The 18,594-nt window shown below is 36.6% G+C and overlaps 1 protein-coding gene across 2 annotated transcripts in view; it reads right to left on the bottom strand.

Moving 5' to 3' along the window:
* iqsec3a (IQ motif and Sec7 domain ArfGEF 3a) overlaps positions 1 to 18,594 on the bottom strand; it is a 310,387-nt gene that overhangs the window by 167,857 nt on the left and 123,936 nt on the right. The window lies entirely within an intron of this gene.

The raw sequence follows: 18,594 nt of genomic DNA, 5'->3' as shown, positions 1-18,594 counted from the left end.
TTCAGAAAGCGCTGTAACTAGGTTTAAGGATATGATTCCTTCTTTATGTTCTCTAATGCCATATAACAACACAGTGCAGAGTAGCTACCTAAACTCTGTAAGGGAGATAGAGTATCTCGTCAATAGTTTTACATCCTCATTGAAGACAACTTTGGATGCTGTAGCTCCTCTGAAAAAGAGAGCTTTAAATCAGAAGTGTCTGACTCCATGGTATAACTCTCAAACTCGTAGCTTAAAGCAGATAACCCGTAAGTTGGAGAGGAAATGGCGTCTCACTAATTTAGAAGATCTTCACTTAGCCTGGAAAAAGAGTCTGTTGCTCTATAAAAAAGCCCTCCGTAAAGCTAGGACATCTTTCTACTCATCACTAATTGAAGAAAATAAGAACAACCCCAGGTTTCTTTTCAGCACTGTAGCCAGGCTGACAAAGAGTCAGAGCTCTATTGAGCTGAATATTCCATTATCTTTAACTAGTAATGAGTTCATGACTTTCTTTGCTAACAAAATTTTAACTATTAGAGAAAAAATTACTCATAACCATCCCAAAGACGTATCGTTATCTTTGGCTGCTTTCAGTGATGCCGGTATTTGGTTAGACTCTTTCTCTCCGATTGTTCTGTCTGAGTTATTTTCATTAGTTACTTCATCCAAACCATCAACATGTTTATTAGACCCCATTCCTACCAGGCTGCTCAAGGAAGCCCTACCATTATTTAATGCTTCGATCTTAAATATGATCAATCTATCTTTGTTAGTTGGCTATGTACCACAGGCTTTTAAGGTGGCAGTAATTAAACCATTACTTAAAAGCCATCACTTGACCCAGCTATCTTAGCTAATATAGGCCAATCTCCAACCTTCCTTTTCTCTCAAAAATTCTTGAAAGGGTAGTTGTAAAACAGCTAACTGATCATCTGCAGAGGAATGGTCTATTTGAAGAGTTTCAGTCAGGTTTTAGAATTCATCATAGTACAGAAACAGCATTAGTGAAGGTTACAAATGATCTTCTTATGGCCTCGGACAGTGGACTCATCTCTGTGCTTGTTCTGTTAGACCTCAGTGCTGCTTTTGATACTGTTGACCATAAAATTTTATTACAGAGATTAGAGCATGCCATAGGTATTAAAGGCACTGCGCTGCGGTGGTTTGAATCATATTTGTCTAATAGATTACAATTTGTTCATGTAAATGGGGAATCTTCTTCACAGACTAAAGTTAATTATGGAGTTCCACAAGGTTCTGTGCTAGGACCAATTTTATTCACTTTATATATGCTTCCCTTAGGCAGTATTATTAGACGGTATTGCTTAAATTTTCATTGTTACGCAGATGATACCCAGCTTTATCTATCCATGAAGCCAGAGGACACACACCAATTAGCTAAACTGCAGGATTGTCTTACAGACATAAAGACATGGATGACCTCTAATTTCCTGCTTTTAAACTCAGATAAAACTGAAGTTATTGTACTTGGCCCCACAAATCTTAGAAACATGGTGTCTAACCAGATCCTTACTCTGGATGGCATTACCCTGACCTCTAGTAATACTGTGAGAAATCTTGGAGTCATTTTTGATCAGGATATGTCATTCAAAGCGCATATTAACAAATATGTAGGACTGCTTTTTTGCATTTACGCAATATCTCTAAAATCAGAAAGGTCTTGTCTCAGAGTGATGCTGAAAAACTAATTCATGCATTTATTTCCTCTAGGCTGGACTATTGTAATTCATTATTATCAGGTTGTCCTAAAAGTTCCCTAAAAAGCCTTCAGTTAATTCAAAATGCTGCAGCTAGAGTGCTGACGGGGACTAGAAGGAGAGAGCATATCTCACCCATATTGGCCTCTCTTCATTGGCTTCCTGTTAATTCTAGAATAGAATTTAAAATTCTTCTTCTTACTTATAAGGTTTTGATTAATCAGGTCCCATCTTATCTTAGGGACCTCGTAGTACCATATCACCCCAATAGAGCGCTTTGCTCTCAGACTGCAGGCTTACTTGTAGTTCCTAGGGTTTGTAAGAGTAGAATGGGAGGCAGAGCCTTCAGCTTTCAGGCTCCTCTCCTGTGGAACCAGCTCCCAATTCAGATCAGGGAGACAGACACCCTCTCTACTTTTAAGATTAGGCTTAAAACTTTCCTTTTTGCTAAAGCTTATAGTTAGGGCTGGATCAGGTGACCCTGAACCATCCCTTAGTTATGCTGCTATAGACGTAGACTGCTGGGGGGTTCCCATGATGCACTGTTTCTTTCTCTTTTTGCTCTGTATGCACCACTCTGCATTTAATCATTAGTGATCGATCTCTGCTCCCCTCCACAGCATGTCTTTTTCCTGGTTCTCTCCCTCAGCCCCAACCAGTCCCAGCAGAAGACTGCCCCTCCCTGAGCCTGGTTCTGCTGGAGGTTTCTTCCTGTTAAAAGGGAGTTTTTCCTTCCCACTGTAGCCAAGTGCTTGCTCACAGGGGGTCGTTTTGACCGTTGGGGTTTTACATCATTATTGTATGGCCTTGCCTTACAATATAAAGCGCCTTGGGGCAACTGTTTGTTGTGATTTGGCGCTATATAAAAAAAAAATTGATTGATTGATTGATTATGTACAGTTTGTACATGTTCACCCTCTGTGCATTTGCAGTTATTAATGAGACAAGTTTAGCCCCATAGGAAGTTAGCTTTGAGTTAGCGAAAGTTAGCGTGCGAGCTAGTCTGCAAAATGTCTTGTAAATGACTCCAGAGGCGTCATCAGGTTATAAAAACAGTGTTTTCAGTTTTAGAAGTGTTTATTTCTCGCTATCTTTTACATAATACACCAGAAATGAAGCTGTTAGCAAGTAGCTACACCAAGAAGTGATGTCACCATGCTAACCTCAGCAATATGTCTTGTAAATAAGAGCAGAGGTGTTATTAGGCTCCAAAAACAGCTTTTTCAATTTAAGGAGTGTTTATCTCTTCCTAGCTTTTACATAATATATGAGAAACATATATATATAAACACACAAAACAAAGTGGTTTGAAGAGACCATTGATTGACTTTATGATGTAACTCTACTCTAATTGGCTGTCACCTAATCACCCACTCAAAAACAAAAAAGATCAGATTTAAATGGAATGTGACATTTTAACATCTTAAAATACCTCTTAATATACATCAAGGTTAGCCATCTTGGAACTTGTCCAAGGTCTGTGTACCAAGAATCTTCCCTGTGAATTTCAAGACTCTGGCAGTAATAGGACTGGAGTTATGCTGAGCACAAACAGATGGACAGACAGACAGACCGATGGATGGACAAAAAACCTTCGCAATACCCAATGGCCATATTTGATGGCCTCGGGTAAAAATGGAGCGTTGCTGTTTTTTGAGAACCATCTACTCCAGAAATCTTTACCACACAGTTCCATCCTCTTTGTATTCATTAATAATGGATGTATTTGAAGTGTAATACATATTCAGTGACTTAGAAACGTTCATGTATTCATTCGCTGACCTGTCTAAAGAAAACTGTCGATGACAGTCAAAACTGAACCCTAATATTCAGAATTTTGTTTGTGTGTCATTATCCAAATATTTCTGGGCCTATTTGTCGCTCTATCGGCAAACACACCTTTGAATCGCTCATCTTTCTTCACTTGAGGAGAAAGTATCTTTCATCAGATGGTACTTTTACGAGCAGTGGACAGTGAATAATGAATAAGGGACTCTATTGGACTGCAGCAGAAGCTTTTATGGTGCAAAAAATAGACCCACGTAGAAAACTTTTTGTTTTTTTCCCAACATCGTTGCACATCTGATTGTGGTTGTTGCAATTTCATCGCATCTAATAGCAACAGCTGAGTTAAAGCCCGATGTTGGGTTCCAAACTAAACTCATCCAGGCCTCTGGTTTTAAATCACCATGTAAAATGGGTGCAGATGCTGATAATATAACATGTGCGTGTGTATATTTACTCAACTCCGTGACGGTATTATTGTATAACAACGTGTTAACCTCGCCGTCTTTTTCCGCCACTCTGTCCTCCAGCAAGTAAAGGAGGCCGAGCGGGTCCACGTGTCAGCGTGACTGACGAGGCCACCTCTGGTCCCCTTTGGCGCACCCTACACTTGCGCACAACCGTCGAAACATCAGTGCCGAAGACGTATGAGGGCAGTACCCTCTGTGCACTCCATCCAGAATATCGCTACAGTCCATCCGCTCAATGTCAGATGTGTAATCGATGCCTTCACGCTGAGAAACTAACATGTATAATGGAAGATCATGCACACCTCAAGTGTCCTGCACAGCACGTCATACAGGACGTAGCTCAGCGGGTTAGGCGCTACCAATATTTAGGGTTGTCAAGACAAAAATTGATGCTCAGATACTAATTGATACTCAAATTTAGTATTAGATTAGATACTCAGATGCAACAGCATCAATACCAGCAGCCCTCCAGTTAACACACAACTTCACACAGCCCCTCCCCTCACTTGTTTAACTGTCATCAAACTTCAAACGCACACACACACACATACACACACACAAGGGTCCGACTGCGCTCTCCTTTTGGTTGCTCAACCGTACAGCAGAGTCACAGACAGCCAGCTGTGATGCAACATTACCACTGGTAATAAAAATGAAAGCTAGCCAAAGACAAAAAAAAAAAAAAAAAAAAAAGTAACAGAGCGACATTAGATATGATGAGATTGCACTGTCTCATTTCATTATGACTTCCAGGTTCGCTAACAACTTCATACTTGTGTCAAACTAACGCTGTGTTCAAGACCCAAGTTGGAAACTTATGAAAACTGCGTTCATTTGATGACAATATGGATGTACGCAGTAACATATGTGAGCCTTGTTGTCTTTACAAGGAACATATAAACAACTTGTTTTTGATTATTTTTTTCTTTTGCAATATTTCAGACAACATAAAAATGTCTTTTTGTGCACAACCTATATTAAATATACTGCAAAGTATTTGTCATGCACTTGACAGCTATGTTATTGTATTTTTGTTTTGCACAATATCAGACACCTAGTAGTGTTGTCATTAAAGTTATTGCGTGGACTATTCTATTCTTTATTTTTTAAATGCTTCTTTTTTGTGATTTTCCCTCCATGGTATTGAGTATTTTCCAGAGTATCTGAATTGAGTTTGTGATTTTAGCATTGTGACAATCCCAATATGTATACCTGGGTTTGAGTCCCGGTCACGCTGCCTGTCATGTTCTGTTCACATGTTGACATTTATGCATTTTCTTGAATTTGCGAGGGTTTCCTGAAACAGGCTTGGGATGCTTGTACAAGCTGATTGTTACAAAAATAACAGAAACAGAGAGAGAGAAAAAAACAATTTAGACATTTGAGAGAATTTTTGAAAACATTTGTCTGTTTCTTTGGAACAATCAAATCCCCCACCGACTCCACTACTTTGTTCCTGTTCAAACCTGACCATGACTCCAATCGGTATTGGCCAAAGGCTACACATCACCTTCATAACACAAGTCACTGAGTTCTAAAACAAGCCACTTCCAGATTAAATTTTGCTGAAAGAAAGAGAACTTCAACTTGTGTAGTTGTAGTACTGTGTGACTTTGAAGATGTTTAGCATAAATCCAGAGCCATATTTAGGTGTAAAAGGTATAGAAGAAAATTCATGAAATAAATCTCCTTTAACTCAAAAACTGGATCACAGTGAGAGCAGTAACCACCAACCGGTGGGCTTTGATGGATATCTATTTGGCTAGTTAACTTTATGAATCCATTTTCTATACCCGCCAGTGGTGGGCACAGCTAACCAAAAAGTTAGCTTCGGTAACCGCTAATCACCTAACTGAAAAGTTATCTTGTATAACGCTAAACTGATAAACTGCCAACAAATTTATCAGAAGCTACAGCTAACAGCTAACCAATAACATAACTTTCAGTTTTGCCTCTGGTACACTCTCAGCTACTAACAAGCCAATTTTGAGTTTAAACACCGCCAGCGCTTCTGATCGAATCAAAGGTGATCACAAACCCAAACACAGCCAATGAGTCAGCGCTTCTGTCTTTGTACACTCTGCCCACTGCTGTAGGGAAGCGTCATTTACCTTGACAGCATACAGAGGTTCAGTCGTGAGGCAGAGGTGTTCAAAAGGAAAGTAGGTTTGACTTATGGTTTTGATTTATAAATCAAATTAATCCGGATAGAATAACTGCATTAATGTCACCTCTTAAAAGGTATAAAGTCAAAATGTAAAGTATATCTGTTCATTTTCTAGGGTTTTCTAGGGTCATTTTCATTCCTAGGGTTTGTAAGAGTAGAATGGGAGGCAGAGCCTTCAGCTTTCAGGCTCCTCTCCTGTGGAACCAGCTCCCAATTCAGATCAGGGAGACAGACACCCTCTCTACTTTTAAGATTAGGCTTAAAACGTTCCTTTTTGCTAAAGCTTATAGTTAGGGCTGGATCAGGTGACCCTGAACCATCCCTTAGTTATGCTGCTATAGACTTAGACTGCTGGGGGGTTCCCATGATGCACTGAGTGTTTCTTTCTCTTTTTGCTCTGTATGCACCACTCTGCATTTAATCATTAGTGATTGATCTCTGCTCCCCTCCACAGCATGTCTTTTTCCTGGTTCTCTCCCTCAGCCCCAACCAGTCCCAGCAGAAGACTGCCCCTCCCTGAGCCTGGTTCTGCTGGAGGTTTCTTCCTGTTCAAAGGGAGTTTTTCCTTCCCACTGTCGCCAAGTGCTTGCTCACAGGGGATCGTTTTGACCGTTGGGGTTTTTACGTAATTATTGTATGGCCTTGTCTTACAATATAAAGCGCCTTGGGGCAACTGTTTGTTGTGATTTGGCGCTATATAAATAAAATTGATTGAATTGATTGATTGATTGATTTTAAAATAATGCACTAATTCTGAAGATTTGAACATTAACACACAGATGCCCAAAGAGATTATGGGTAAACTTAGCCTCCGTTCATACTGATTGACTAATTCATTCTATGTAAAACCCAACACAAGTGAATGTAATGTGTTTGTGTTTACAAATAAATGTGCTTTTGTAAAATATGTCATTTTGTTATTTGCAAAAACGAAAAAAGAGGCATTTGCAAAACCAAAAAGTCTGTTAAGTTGTGATTCAGGTCGACAACAGTGTGATATAACCGGGCACCAGTACATGGCAGTGTTCTATGCATTTTGACCACGGTTATAGCCACTAAGCCACGGTGCTGCCTTATGTTACAAAATGCGAGTGACATTTCATGCTAACATTAACCTGTTAGCATTGTGTTATGTGATGCCCATTAGCATTGTGTTATGTGTCACTAGGGAGTTTTCCTACAAACATTAGCTTATTACTATCACATTAAGTTACATTAATGTGTTTTCAAAACACTTCAATTAAATCCATCGTGACTCCCTGCTTTAAGGTGTTGCCCTCACTCAGGTCCTCGGCCATCACAAGTATGTATTTGTTAAACATTTTATAAAGCCTGTTGCTCACAGTGGAGATACTCTGCTCATGCTTAATGTTGGCCTGTTAGCTTTACGTTATGAAACGACAGTGAGATTTCATGCTAATATTAGCCTGTTAGCATTGTGTTATGTGATGCCCATTAGCATCATGTTTTCCTGCAAATATTAGCCTTTTAACGTCGTCCTATGTGACGCTAGCAAGTCTTCAAAATATGTGAATGATTAAATCCAGAGTGAATCAGTCTTAAGTCACTGCCGTCACTCAGGTCCTCGGCCAAAGTATTTTTAAACTGTATTATACATCTCATTGCCAACAACGGAGGTACTCTGCTTATGCTAACTTTAGGTGTGATGTCAGATTTTTGACATCGTACCTAATGTCAAGCTAGCACCATGCCAATTATTCAACATATTACATAAAATAAGGAAACAGTGCTGCAACACAATGACAGCACTCACCAATTATGTAATACATATCATTTAGAATGACCTTGGAAGATGTTTCTCAGTATTTTCCCACTAATCACTTTAAGTAAAGAGTATTGATTCAACAGATTACAGCCACATTTATTGGGTATGATCACTTTTTATTTAAACTCATATTTCACAAATACTATGACTAAAGAAACCTTCTAAAATTAACCTAAATTAACTACAAATATCCTGCTAAAACTAACTAACTAACTAAATAAATAAATAAAAGCTATTGCTATTTGGGAGATTTTCAAGATTCAAGATTCAAAGCTTTTACTGTCATATGCACAGTAAAGAATCATGTTTCCCTGTGCAATGAAATTCTTACTTTGCTGCCCACACTGGATGCCCATATATATATATATATATATATATATATATATATATATATATATATATATATATATATATATATATATATATATATATATATATATATATATATATATAAAACTAAGTATAAAATATCTAAATATAAGTGGGGGGAATGAAATAACATAAAATAAGCGTGCTGGTAAGAACAATAGAATATAACAAGCAATGTAATAAAAATGTAATAATGTAATAAAAAAAATGTACACTGTAAGAAGGGAAATATAAAATATGCTTGTGTGATGGCCTACATGATATGTACATGCTAGTTAATGTTGCACACTGGGTGGGTGTTCAGCTGTTTAACAGTCTAATGGCTGTGGGAAAGAAGGAGTTCTTGAACCCAGTGGTACAAGTTTTATATACTTCATTAATTTAATTCATAAATTTACTATTAAATATTAAAATGCTACTAAAATATTTTTATTTTGAGGAATTTCAGATAGATTAAAGTGGATTTATCCACGGGAATTGCCCTCGGTAACAAGCAGCCAGCTTTATTTTATTAACATTGATTACACTGTGTTTGCCGCGTCAGCACCGTGGAGGTGTTGACCAGGGAGGAGAAATATTGGCTGATCTGACCGGTGAGGCCAAAGGTCAGTCCTCTGGGGGGCTGTAGCCAACGAGCTGCTGAAAGGGGGCATTGGATGAGGAAAAATGCATCAGCAAAAGATCCCTGAAGAAGATGCACAAGAACAATCGCTTTCCTCCAGCTCAGTTGATATGGATTTTTTTTAACCTCTTATAGAACTCAGATTTTTTTATTTTTTTTTTTATTGAAATTCTGCAGAATTAAATATTTATCAGTCCAGCCAGGCTCTTATTTCCCATTTTTCCTGCCTTCTCATTTATATCCTGCCTGTCTTGTAAAGTGCGCTGGGATCCGACAATCTTCAGTCGCCTTGTCATTTATACTAAATCCCTTCCCGCTCTCCTCATGCGACTCTCGTACCTCTCACAGAGAATTAATCAGTTCATCAGGCAGAACACAAGGGCAGACCGGAGCGTGCCAGCTTCTGCACAACTAAGCATATTCCTTTCTTACAGTGCATGGAGAGGCTAATGTATGGGCTAAATTTGCTGAATACATCACCCGAGCGTATTGAAAATTCATCAGGAAGAAAAACACGACTCAGTGCCACATCCACAGCAGACAGTTCAAACCTCACAGATGCAAATGATGGAACTTTTTAACAGTGAAACCGTAGACCAAAGCGTTCTTGATATTCAAAATGTGATTACGTAACTTCCTCTTACGATGTATATTTTGCCGTGAAATGTATCACATTTAGAGCAGAAGTGTAACCAGGAATCCATCTGGCAGTCGGCACCACGAGGCATCACCATGTAGTGATTCGAAGCATGGATTCAGTTTCTTAACTAAATGTTTCATTCAGACTGTCAATTGTTATATAATTGTTTCCATATTTCATTGAATTCTTTGACAATTTGAAAACAGCGAATCAATTTCTCAAACAGGGATCTACACCGTCCGCTAGATGTGAATCACTGTGATGATTCACAGTGATTCAGAATTCACAGTACATTGTGAATCCTTTTCTGAAGCAAACATTTCATTTTTTGTTTTGTGTGTTCCAGAATACTGAACTGTTGTCTAATTACTGTTTTGAATATTTCAAATCACCTTTTGGTGCTAAATGAAACAGTTACTTCATTTAGCATTTTTATATATTAAACACAAAATTTTCTAATCAACTGTTTCATTTAGGGGTTTTAAAGCATTGTAAATCATTGAGTCATTTTCAGAAGCAGGTATGTAATTTAGTTTTTACAAACCACTGAAAATGTTGAATAATTTTCTGAAGCAATTGTTCCATTTAGTTTTTCTAATGTATCAGAACAGTAAATTATTTCACATCAAAACAGTGAATGATTTCCTGAAATACCTATCTCATTTGTTTGTTTTGATTGTTTTTAACAAAGTCATTTTCTGAACAAAGAAATCTTCACTATCCACCAGATTTCACAATTGTGTTTCAGGAATTTTGTGAGAGTGAATCATTTTAATGAAGCAAATGCGTAAAATTTACAGTATTTCAAAATAGTGAATTTATCTTAGACACAATGTTAGTCATTAGTCATTTTCTGAAATATATGTTTCACTTCATGTTTTGAGCAGTTTGAAACAATGCTTTGGTCATTGGTTAATTCAGCATTTCAACATTTTCAAAGCTGTGAATCCTTTTCTGAAGCAATTGTTTTTTTTATTTTCAACGATTTTTAAAACAGTGAGTCATTAGCTAAAGTAGTTGTTTGTTGTTTTGAACAGTTTGAACAGGATTATTTTCTGACATTTCAACTCTTTCATTTCAAAATTCTGAAATCTTTTCTAAAGCAATTTTTTGCTTTTAAATTTTTTCTTAGACACAATTACTTCATTTACCAATTTAATCAGTTTGAAACACAGGATTATTTTCAGATGTTGTTTTGAGTGTTTCAAGAGTTTCAAAATTCTGAATTCCTTTCTAAAGCAACTGTTTTACTTTTCAAGTGCTTCAAAACAGTGAATCATTCGCTGAAGCAGTTGGTTCATTTGTTTCAAAGTAACAAAATGCCTATTTTCTGTTATGGCACTCTGTGGAATAATTGTGGTGGTGTTGAAACCCATAATCCACTGGTTGAGCTTCACTTATGACGACTGATACATTTTCAAATCAATAGTTTCAATAAACTGACTTTTTATCCATTACCACTACAACTTTGCAGTGTGTCTATTCCTATGAAAACTGCAAAATCATTGTTGACCCAGTTATGAAGCTCTAACTGGTAATTTAAAGAGAAAGAAACAATGCCGCTATTAATAGCATTAGCTTCATGGAAATTAGCATAAAGAAGTTCACCAGGTCAAATACACTCGGTTTTCTCCTGACATCCTCCTTTCTTCATTAATCGATAAACTCCCCCATTGTTAATGTCTGTCTGCAGAACAAAGTGAGACGTTTGCAACTTGGTGAACCGGAGGTCTTGCTCAACATATTTCTAGTACTTCAGAGTGGAAAATGAAACCAGCTTTCACTAACTGTGGGTCATTTGACCGTACAATCTGCTAACACGAGATGAGATGAGATAAGATGTGATTAAAGATGGGTAGATGAGTCAGCATGTGAGAGTGACGGAAGTATAAAAGACAGAAAGAAAGCAGAAATAAGTGACAATTGATAATTTGGTCTCGGCGAGATCAGCTTATGCTAGCAAAGATCAAGAATGCTGAGTCGAAGGAAAGTAAAACTACTGGGTATAATATTTCAAACTTTATTACTGTCAATAAGTGCTAGCCTAAAGTACGTTAGAAAACCCTGAGCTTTGCTAACTCAGTCAAATCATTACTGTGGCCCCAAACATTAAGGTATTTTTTGTTGTTGAGAAATTGGGGTACAGTTTTCTGCTTTAACAATTTATACAGCATTTAAACAGTTTTTAAGTAGAACAGCATGTATCATCAAACATCTAAAACACAGTTGTAATCTGAAAATCATTCCTAGGAAACATTTCAAGATGAACCTCGAAATTTTCTAAATTATCTTTTCTTAGCTAAAGTCAACACTTTTCTGAAGACTTCATTATTTTGTGATTAATCCACCTTTAAAGCATCAAACATTCATCTTAAAATGAAAATGCAACCTGGAGACAATACCATGAAAATGTAAGTGCCTTCGGCTGATCCTTTATTTTCACTCGGGGTCGCCACAGCAGATCCAACATGGATCTGCATGTTGATCTGGCACAAGTTTTACACCAAATTCCCTTCCTGACGCAACTCCACATTACATAGAGATATGTGGCAGGGGTGGGATTTGAACCAGAGACAATAACATTAGCCTTATATTAAAAAATGCTAATGTTAATTTACAATAACATTAGCGTTATATTAAAAATGCTAATGTTAATTTACAATAACATTAGACACAACGTAAGACACAAATTAGAAAACAGTTGATAATTCTCAAAACGAAGGAGATGAAGCTTTTCTAGAATCCTGTTGGGCTAATAATAATTAGCCCAGTCTCATGTTTTTGTTCATTTATTGTCATGATACACACATTTTCATGACACGGTCAAGTTTTAGACATTAATTTTAACCCTAAACCTATCTCTAACCATAACTCGAACTATAATCTCAACGCCCCCCCCCCCCCAATGCCTGTGTTCCCCCAAATTTTGCTTATACCATCACAAGCTAATACATTAAATCACTTTTTGTAACACCATTGCAAATGTGTGAGATCAGGTTGTAATAATGGCGGCCTGCACAGAAATGTGATGTCTGTTACAAAGGTAAATTTGAGACAAAAATGGAAATCTAAAACAAGAATTAAACAATAGATAGAAAGTGTGACTGGGGAAAGTTCCACAACTGTTCATCTGAACTAGTAATTAGTGACGCTAATGTTTATAACATTGTTTTGGAGTCCTTATCAAAATGTGCAGAAATAGCCCACGGATGATCAGTGGAAACAGGATGCACCCAAGCTCAATTTTGAACTTCATGGCAAAGGCTTGAATACACGAAAAAAAAAAAAAAAAGGTTCATTGGATGAACTCAATTCAGTTATGTGCAGGATTTCCAGCTAATAAATATATGTAGCCCCAACTCAAATAAAACACATCCATGCAAAATAACGTAATTTAATTTAGTTGAGACTACATATATTTATTAGATGGAATCCAATCCAATGAGTCAGTAGTCAAACAAATGACTCATTGGATGAACTCAATTCAATTATGGACAGGATTTCCACCTAATAAATATATGTAGTCTCAACTAAATTAAATTATTTTGCATGGATGCACTTTGAGTTGAGGCTACATATAATTATTAGATGGAAATCCTGCTCATAATTGAATTGAGTTCATCCAATGCATCAGTTTTTTTCAGTGTACTTATGTACATGTGATTTCTTAGTTGTTGTTTTTTTATATAAATTTGCAAAAATAAAGAAAAAGAAAACATTTTCACGTTGTCATTATGGTGTACTGTGTGTCGAATTTTGATTAAAAAAATGAATTTCATCCATTTTGGAATAAGGCTGTAATATAAAGTGTGGAAAAAAACGCTGTGAATACTTTCTAGGTGCACCGTATGCATGTATTTATTTGGACATGTGAAACACTGCCTTCGTGACTTTTCATTCTTGTGGCATAGTTTTCGTTTTAGATGAGTGACTAGTCATGGGTGTTTGAATTCTGAATTTGAATATTTGTGATTACGCCTTCATTTACAGAATGAAAAATGATCAAGACCATCTTGTATTTTAACTGTATTTTGTCCTTCACAGGCCTAAAAGGTGCATTGAATTTCACTGTGAATCATGTTTTTTGGAATCAAATGCAGGAATCTGGTGATTTATATAGTCAAAATCACACGCTGCATCTCCATGGCTTGTTCAAATCATAAGATGGACCATGGATGAGTAATATGTCTAAGAGAGTGTATTCTTTTGGTTTCCCTGAGGAAGCGAAGTTAGACTCAATGCATCTTTAGTGTACTCATCAATAAATAGTGTACGACTGTAAAGATGGAAAGGTCACTCAAATATTGATCTTTTCTTAGATAGCTTGCCAATACACAGGCTTGGGAAATAAAGCCAATACACAAAAAATCCGTAACTGCACTCCATCACTGTCTGCAGAAAACAGATGTAATTTGATTATAGATATATTTTGTAAAAATGTGGATTATTTTTCTGCATTGCAAGAATTCCTGCACAAAGATGTAACAGTTCTCTCACCAAGCTACTGTAGAGCCCAAAACCTGACCCTGGAACTGAAAACCTGAACTGGAGACCTGAAATAGAAAACGGACGCCTCAAGCCTTCACTTCTTCAGCTGTTTTATAGCTAAATGATTTACACATTTTATCTTCAGTGAGTGCAGTTCTTATCAATACAACACAGATAAATCTGTTATGAGATACAGAAAAAAAAGGAGGAGTAACAGGAAGATAGGGGTCAGGAATGAGAATGTGAGGAACAGTAGTAGCCAGTAAACCAGCATTGATCAGTATGTCTGGTATTTATATTGTGTATCTGTATTTATGTTTATATTTACAAACTTTTTTCAATTTTGATACTCTGTGTGCTTCTTACCCTGTGTGCTACTGTACAATGCTGCTGGAACCTCAATTTCCTTGAAGGAGTCTTATAATAATAATAATGCAGTAGGTTTGTCCATTTTGCCAAAATTTCTTTGCTGCAACTCAAAATGGTACTCAGTAGTTTTATGGCTCTCACATGCTTGTATCCATGTCTGACATTTTTGGGGCATGCTCTTTAATGAGGTGCCACCTGGCGGCTTTAGATGAACCGAAACATAATGTCCCAGAGGTGTTCGATTTTATTTAGATCAGGCAAGCGTAGAGGATTAGTCAGTGGTATCAATTCCTTCATCCACCAGGAACTGCCTGCGTACCCTCGCCACATGAGGTCGAGCATTTTAGTGCACCAGGAGGAACCCAGCACCCACTGCATCAGTGTAAGGTCTGACAGTGGGTTCAAGGATTTCATCTCGATACCTAACAGCACTCAGGGTGTTGTTGTCTAGCCTGCAGAGGTCTATGTCTCCTTCTAGGGACATGCCTCCCCAGACAACCACTGACCCACCACCAAACTGGTCATGCAGACTGATGTACAGCCAGCATGACGTTCTCCATGGCATCTCCAGACCATTTCACATCTGTCACATGTGTTCAGGTTCAACCTGATCTCATCTGTGAAAAGCTCAGGGCACCAGTGGTGGACCTGCCAGTTCTGGTGTTCCATGCTAAATGTCTATCGAGCTCCAAGGTGCCGGCCAGTTAGCAGCTATACTAAAATACGAAATGGAGCGAAATGGGGTGAAATGGGACTGATAATAATGAAACGGGGGTAAAACGTAACAAAATGGAGCACACCGACTCTAAATATGATTCAATTAGGTACTTTTATTTAATTATTTTTAAGCGAAATGTAATGAAATGGGACTGATAATAACGAAACGGGGGTAAAACGTAACAAAATGGAGCACACCGACTCTAAATATGATTCAATTAAGTACTTTTATTTCATTATTTTTAAGCAAAATGGAGCGAAATGGGGACTGATAATAACGAAACGGGTAAAACATAACGAAATAGAGCACACTGACTCTAAATATGATTCAATTAGGTACTTTTATTTCTTTATTTTTAAGCGAAATGGAGGGAAATGGGACTGAAAATAACGAAACGGGGGTAAACGTAATGAAATGAAGCACACCAATTCTAAATATGATTTAGTTAGGTACTTTTATTTCATTTTTTAACTAAATGGGGCGAAATGGGGACTGATAAAGAAACGGGGATAAAACGTAATGAAATGGAGCAGACTGACTCCAAATATGATTCAATTAGGTACTTTTATTTCATTATTTTTAAGCAAAATGGAGCGAAATGGGGACTGATAATAATAAAACGGGGGTAAAACATAACGAAATGGAGCACACCGACTCTAAATATGATTCAATTAGGTACTTTTATTTCTTTATTTTTAAGCGAAATGGAGTGAAATGGGACTGAAAATAACGAAACGGGGGTAAACGTAATGAAATGAAGCACACCAATTCTAAATATGATTTAATTAGTTACTTTTATTTCATTTTTTAACTAAATGGGGCGAAATGGGGACTGATAAAGAAACGGGGATAAAACGTAATGAAATGGAGCAGACTGACTCCAAATATGATTCAATTAGGTACTTTTATTTCATTATTTTTAAGCAAAATGGAGCGAAATGGGGACTGATAATAACGAAACAGTGGTAAAACATAACAAAATGGAGCACACCGACTCTAAATATGATTCAATTAGGTACTTTTATTTCATTATTTTTAAGCAAAATGGAGCGAAATGGGACTGATAATAATGAAACGGGGGTAAAACGTTACGAAATGGAGCACACTGACTAAATATGATTCAATTAGGTACTTTTATTTCATTTTTTAACTAAATGGGGCGAAATGGGGACTGATAACGAAACGGGGTAAAACATAACGAAATGGAACAGACTGACTCCAAATATGATTCAATTAAGTACTTTTATTTAATTATTTTTAAGCGAAATGGAGCAAAATGGGGACTGATAATAATGAAACGGGGGTAAAACATAATGAAATGGAGCACACCAATTCTAAATATGATTCAATTAGGTACTTTTATTTAATTATTTTTAAGCAAAATGTAGCGAAATGGGGACTGATAATAATGAAGCGGGGGTAAAACGTTACGAAATGGAGCACACCGACTCTAAATATGATTCAATTAAGTACTTTTGTTTAATTATTTTTAAGCTAAATGGGGACTGATAAAGAAACGGGGGTAAAACATAACGAAATGGAGCACACCAATTCTAAATATGATTCAATTAGGTACTTTTACTTAATTTTTTAACGAAATGGGGCAAAATGGGGACTGATAAAGAAACGGGGATAAAACTTAATAAAATGGAGCAGACTGACTCCAAATATGATTCAATTAGGTACTTTTATTTCATTATTTTTAAGCGAAATGGAGCGAAATGGGGACTGATAATAACGAAACGGGGGTAAAACATAACGAAATGGAGCACACCGACTCTAAATATGATTCAATTAGGTACTTTTATTTCATTATTTTTAAGCAAAATGGAGCGAAATGGGGACTGATAATAATGAAACAGGGGTAAAACGTTACGAAATGGAGCACACTGACTCTAAATATGATTCAATTAGGTACTTTTATTTAATTTTGTAAGGAAATGGGGCAAAATGGGGACTGATAAAGAAACGGGGGTAAAACATAATGAAATGGAGCACACCAACTCTAAATCTGATTCAATTAGGTACTTTTATTTCATTTTTTAACTAAATGGGGCGAAATGGGGACTGATAACGAAACGGGGTAAAACATAACGAAATGGAACAGACTGACTCCAAATATGATTCAATTAAGTACTTTTATTTAATTATTTTTAAGCGAAATGGAGCAAAATGGGGACTGATAATAATGAAACGGGGGTAAAACATAATGAAATGGAGCACACCAATTCTAAATATGATTCAATTAGGTACTTTTATTTAATTATTTTTAAACAAAATGTAGCGAAATGGGGACTGATAATAATGAAGCGGGGGTAAAACGTTACGAAATGGAGCACACCGACTCTAAATATGATTCAATTAAGTACTTTTGTTTAATTATTTTTAAGCTAAATGGGGACTGATAAAGAAACGGGGGTAAAACATAACGAAATGGAGCACACCAATTCTAAATATGATTCAATTAGGTACTTTTACTTAATTTTTTAACGAAATGGGGCAAAATGGGGACTGATAAAGAAACGGGGGTAAAACATAACGAAATGGAGCAGACTGACTCCAAATATGATTCAATTAAGTACTTTTATTTAATTTTTTTTTTTAGCTAATTAAAATTTTATAAGATAATTAAATTAAATTCAATTAAATTATTTTGAAGCGAAATGGAGCAAAATGGGGACTGATAATAACGAAACGGGGGTAAAAAGTAACAAAATGGAGCAGACTGACTCCAAATATGATTCAATTAAGTACTTTTTAAAAAATTTTAGTGAAATCGGGACTGATAATAATAAAACGGGGGTAAAGCATAACAAAATGGAGCACAATTAAATAAAAGTACTTATTTGGAGTCAATTTGATTCAGTCTGCTCCATTTCGTTACATTTTACCCCATTTCATGATTATCAGTCTCCATTTCACCATATTTTGCTCCATTTCATCCATTTTGTATTTTAGTATGGAGGAGTTGGACTACCTGTGCAACCTTAATACATTTCATTAACACCAAGGCAGCTGAAACTGATTAACAGCCCCCTCTATTACTTAACTGACCAGGATCAATATCCTAGAAGGTGAAATGACTTGATGCTATACTCTGATTAAAAGCAGTGTGTTATTACATTGCTGTTTTTAAAAGCTAGCAGGGCTTCAAACCAAAACTTTTATATTTCTTTCCTAAATGTATCCAACACTGTTTTACAGAACACAACTCAATACACATTATAGTCACATTCCTTTTCTCTTGTCTTTTTACACATTGGGCATGAAATAATCCAGATTATTATATTAGTTTAACATTATAATAGTAGGATGAGGTTAGTGCAAACACTGAGAACCTTTACCACAATCGTAACTGTGACTCCAGACACCCTGCAAAATCCTTTTTGTGTTTTCTGCTTATGTCAGGCAATCAATTTGGAAATGATAGATTGGAGATGGAGGTGCCAGTCAATACTGTGCTCACCTGGGTGGGACGGC

This window comes from Thalassophryne amazonica, chromosome 22 (assembly GCF_902500255.1).
Source record: "Thalassophryne amazonica chromosome 22, fThaAma1.1, whole genome shotgun sequence".
NCBI lineage: Eukaryota > Metazoa > Chordata > Actinopteri > Batrachoidiformes > Batrachoididae > Thalassophryne > Thalassophryne amazonica.
Note: the sequence above shows the minus strand (reverse complement) of the source record. Positions and strands in the feature narration are given on the sequence as shown.